This window comes from Cyclopterus lumpus, chromosome 7 (assembly GCF_009769545.1).
Source record: "Cyclopterus lumpus isolate fCycLum1 chromosome 7, fCycLum1.pri, whole genome shotgun sequence".
Classification (NCBI taxonomy): domain Eukaryota; kingdom Metazoa; phylum Chordata; class Actinopteri; order Perciformes; family Cyclopteridae; genus Cyclopterus; species Cyclopterus lumpus.
Genome location: NC_046972.1, coordinates 11,691,094 through 11,696,892, shown reverse-complemented (window position 1 = coordinate 11,696,892; position 5,799 = coordinate 11,691,094).

Here is a 5,799-nt window from a genome sequence, read left to right as displayed (position 1 = left end):
AAACCCAGTTTCCTACATTGTGACTGTGTTTTCTAATCCAAACAAAGATGGCAGCTGAAAATGTTTTGTGTCCTTGCTCAACTTGTTTAGTTTGAACCAAGCAAGAATTTTACTATAACTATTTATCTGGATTGGTGTTCCTTTCTATTATTATTCAAACAAAATGCTTGACAAAAGTGTCAATATTTGTGTTTGCCAAAACAAGCAGGGAGAAAGGTAATTTACAGCTTCCTGAAGAAAAAACTCTTGTTTGGTACAAAACTAGTGAAATGATGTATCAATATGTGTATTGAAATAACCAGGATCGTTTAGTCATGCTTTTAGCTGGATAAACATTTTTCCATTAAAACTTTAACTTTAAAGATCGACAACTAAAATCTTCCTAAGACGCAGCAGCTCAAGTGGTTTTATAATCACCCATCCTAAAGAACTCATCATAAACACTTATGGACATTAGCTGATGCTAACGATGCATTCGCTTTAAAAACATTACCTCCTTCTGGTTAAATTCAGCTCCATATACAGTGTAGTTATATTCTACAAGACGTCATGTTTAAACCATCTTTCCTTCTACATAATGAATAATATGTGTCGAGGATCATGACTTTCACACTCGTGACCTTGAGAAATTTAAAAAAAAGCTAAATCATTCCTGGAATTAAGTATAATTCTGAGGCTATTTACTACGTCACCTTTCAAGGTCCCTAATATCAATTGAGATTGGTCTTTGGCGATTTAAACATGTCCTACCATTTATTGTTGAGAGCTTTTCTCCCACTCACATTCACAGACTGCAGTAAAACGATGCAGTCTGTTGCACTACTTCCCCGTACCACAAGAGGGCACTGGCTCCACAGTGAAGGGTTGCAAATGGTCACCGTTTTGCACTTATGTCATTTTTTGTGAGCTCCTCCTGGTCTGTGTTCACAAAAGCATTGTGATGTAAAACCCACAAACGCTGTAGAGAGGAAAGATGGATGTTTGACTGATTTGTGCTCTCATCTGCATTTCTAGACTGTCGCTCTGGAATATAACACACCTGCATTGACGTCATGTTAATTACTTCTGACAATACTCCAGTCCTTTACAGTTGCTAAAACACTAAAACCCATTGGCTGAACAAAGTTCTCAGTTGCCTGAACTCATTTAGCTAATTGTGCAGTCTGTTGTCAATACCTTAAACTATTTCACACGGTAAAACACAATTTGTAGATCTCACTTAGACTTTTCAGCAAAACTCATTTTCTGTCTCAAAACACATTCTGCACTGTAATGCACATGGCATCCATACCGGTAAACACAAATGGCAACAGTCAAATACAAATAGAGAAAACATGTCATTGATTACAGTTTTTTTGGATTTCTTACACACTAAAATTAAAAGTAGTACACTATTAGCAAAACCTTACACTCAAGAAAGCAAAACATCAGCCCATATTTGCACAACTATAAGCACATTGTCAACCTCACACTTGTTGCAAAACTCTACACACAGTGATTTGCAAAACACTTAAACGCACTTAACATACATTACACACAAAAATCTATCATGAAGTCACGTCCTTGCAATACCAAAGCACTGACTGTCAAATGACCACACCGTCCAACCAATTGGTTCAACAAAGTCATCAGGTGTGCAAACACTTGTTTGCTTAATTGTAGACACACCAATCAGGTGTATAAGCACGAGGAGGAGGAGGAGGAGGAGGAGGACGAGGATGAGGAGGACGGGGAGGAAGAGGACGAGGAAGAGGAAGACAAGAAGGTGCTCAAAGAGGACCGAATCTGACAAATGAGATCCGCGCAACACTGGTTGACCACGTTGTCAACCACGGCCTGACGCTGAGGGAGGCTGGACTGCGATTACAGCCAAATCTAAGCCGATATACAGTAGCAAGTGTGATGAGAACATTTCGACTGGAAAATAGGTATTGTAAAAATATCATCATATCAAAAACATCTGCACGGTTTCAGTAACTGCTTACAGTACTGTATTCTATGCACTATCAGCACTTCTGTTACCTTTTCCTGTGAAATTACTGTACTATTGTATACTGTTCTTTTTGGTGTCTTGCTAATGACAACATTGCCTTCGATGTTGATGAAATTCTCTGGCCAGATCCAGCTTCTTTTTTTAACTTACAATACGTAAAGTGACGTTTGGTTACAGTATTATGAATCTCCATGTCAACATTTTGGGCGTGTAAATGAGTTTCTTCAGTCTGCAACATTGGTCTTGTGTAGTGTTTGGTGAATTTACATTATATTTGTACTTTGTTGATAGTACCCTACTCTAATCATAGGGAAGTAGAAGTGCTAAAAATGTTTTAGGTTTATCACAGCAAAGTGCAAACAGAGTATAGTAATGTGAAACGTGTGTGTTTCATATGGTAACAAAGTGTGGTTTTTAAAAAGAAGTGTATAGTTTTTACAAGAGTGTTTAATTTTACAAAGGATCTGTAGTGTTTTGCTAATCGGGTGTGTGGTTGTGCTAATTGTGTGTAGTGTTTTGAAAACACGGGCCCTGTTTTGAAAAATCGTACTTAAGCAATCAAAAAAAACTGTAAACACAATCACTCAAAATTGATTTAACTTGTATCAAATGATGTGACACGACCAATATAAGTGCTCTGGCCTGACCAGCCCAAAGACAAGAAGAAGCACATTGTTGACATGTTGACTCCTTTGATTTTTGTCCCTTTTAGTAGGCCTACAGTGCATTGTAGGCTGTATAATGTACAATAAACAAATGGTATGGCCTTGAACATCATGCTTTCTATTTGTTACAGTAACAGTACTGACTGCTCAATAGATTTTGACCGGTTGCAGGTTCATATCAACAAAGAACAAGAATTGCAGTATCACAGAGACAAAGGACACGTTTGTGAGTTGCAGGGTACAGTACTGTAACAATAGGGGTACAAGGAGGAGGAAGAACAGAAGAAATTGCAAAGAGCAAAGCACAGTAGTAATTTCTGATCAATTTTGAGCATTTGAGAACATGTTTTCATTCATATGAAATTTGTTTTGGGATTAAAAATCTACTTCTCCCTGAGAACTATATGTTTTGAACAATGTGTTTTCTATTTATTGGTGTATTGTTTACTGACTGCTTGATAGTGTATATTATATTGATCACTTTGTTTACGATTTGAGAGCAGTGTTTGATTTTGAGCACAGGTAAATCTGTTTTGCGGCGAAAGTTTCACTTTGCAAGCGGATTCAGAGGTTTTGTAAATAGTGCGTAAATAGTGCTTGAAGATGAGGTTTTGTGTTTCCAGTTTTGAGAAAACGGGTGACCGTTTCAAGAAATGTGTCTTAGCAATCGAGAAAAACTGTAATTGTGCAGAAAACGTTCCTGTTTTTTATCTAACGATTTGTTTTGGCAGTATATTAAATACTGGGGTGTTTTAAAAAAAAGCAATTTGAAAACGTTTAAACCATCTTGCATGTTGCTTTGATTATGAAGTATTTTCACAATTGTCTGACATTTTACTGAAAAACCTTTAAACAATAATGACAATAGTTCTCAGTTGACGCCCTAAAAAAGAATATTTGACAAACAAAACAAAAAAGTGTTTCAAATATTATATAACAAAACTATGAAATTGTCAATTGACAAAGGTGATTGAATGGAAAAAAAGCTTTGTTCTGTTTCAGTATTTTAGATTTGGTCTGTTAATAATTCTCTTCACTTACACACGATAGAAAAGATGATGTTTGGACTGAAGTTATTCATCAAATCAATTGAAATGGTGTCAGCTCCATCCCTGTGAATGTCAGCTCTTCCTTTTATATATTTTGTTATCCCTTAAGAAAGTAGGAGTGCAGCAGGGGGATGCTGTCTGTGGAGGATTTTGGCAATCATGCCCTGCAGTTTCGTGTCGGTGAGCTGGATTCTAGCTTTTCCTCTCATCTTATTTTCATGTTTTACAAATGACACAACAAGCAGGCGGCTCTGATACATGGGCAGCACTATTGAGCTGAAGGCTAACATCAACACGTGTCAGCAGACTAACATGTGCTAATTAGTGCTAAACCGGTACAGCTAAAGATCATGGGAATGTTTTAAATCACGGACGTTTTGACCTGATGTTGATGCTAGATGAAAAGTCGGAGGATCACAAAAGTCAATGGGAATGAACGCCTATAAAATGTAATGACAATGCATCAGTTAAGATCTTTCTAAGGAGTGGACTGAATGGCCGGTGAAGCCATAAAGCCAGTGTGAAGCTGTCAGCAGCTATACTATCATGAATGTGTGTTTGGAGCCGACCTTCACTGCGGTCATGTGAGCCGGCATCCGCGGATACTCGGTCAAGTGAGCCGCCGCTTGAAATGTAATGCACCTCTATTCATGGTGTTCAGGTACGGAGGCTTGTATGGCCCAAAAGCACTGAGATAGACCCTTATTTAAGCAATGATTTGTCCAATTTGATATAACAAGTCAAAAACAACATTATTTTGGACATTCTATGAAATAAGATTTTAATAACATATGAAGTTACACTACTGTACTGTTTTTAATTGACAGTCAGCTCAAATTCAATGATTATATTCATAATTTCACAATAGTATAACTGTTATTAAAGCAGATATTGGGCTATATAAAATAAACTGAATAAAATTGAATTGAACAAGAGACAATAAGAGATTTTTTTCAAAAACACTTTATTTAAATACTTTTTACAATTTCTTCAAATAAAGTCCTAATGCATTACAATCACAGGTTGCTTTGTTTTGTTTTTAAAAAATCGATTTTCTCAAAATCTGTACAGTAAAATCTCATGAAAATAACCTTCGACATAGCAGAGGTCCTCCTGAATAACAATCCAGTGTACACTTTTAAGGATCTGCTTTAAAAAAAATTCAAATATTGGGGAATTATGAACATCATTTTTTTTGTCTTTAGTTTTCTCAAATACTGTACAGTACATTCTCATGAAAATTGAGAACAACAAACCAGTGGAAATAGAATATAACCTTTTAAAGATATGCTTTAATAACAGTTCAAATATTGGGAAATTAAGAATATCATCTTTTCATTTGAGCCAACTTTGCCTTTAATTTTCACAAAAACTGTACAGTAAAATCTCAATAAAATAGACCAATCCAAAATAATGTTGTTTTTGCATAAATAAGGGTTTATCTCCGTGCTTTTGGGACGTACATTTTGTCACATTTCTTTGGAGCATTTACTTTTCCAATACATTTTTCTGTAAAAAATGTTCTCCCCATTGATTTGCTCGAGATTTGTGGTTGTCATGGCAACAGCAGAACTGCAGGCTGCCGTGTGTGTGCGTGTGTGTGTGGTAGGGGGGAAGCCAAGCCCCTCCATCCCGCCTCTCAGCCTCCATCAGCGCCAACACGAGAGCCTTTCGGAGGGGGGGCGGGGTCTGTTTCACAGCATAGGGATGCACACTGGACCAACCAGTCTGGACGTAGCACACACGTAGTACACGCACACACACGTAGCACACACACGTAGCACACAGACACACACACACACACACACACACAAACACACACATACACACACATACACACACATTTAAATACACACACTTACGCTGACTGCAATCAAACCCCCTCAAGCTCCGAGCATCTGTGCTTCATCTCGTTCCTCTCCTCTCTTTTCTCCTCCTTAGCTCTCTGACGCTCGGTCCTGCGCAGCACGGACTCACTCAGTTCTCCTTTTCCCCTTACTGCCTGAACCACACAACCTGGGACACACAACATGTCCTCGAACCTGCCCCTGGGGGCCACGACCGGGGCTAAAAACAAGCCCCTCTCCCCCTT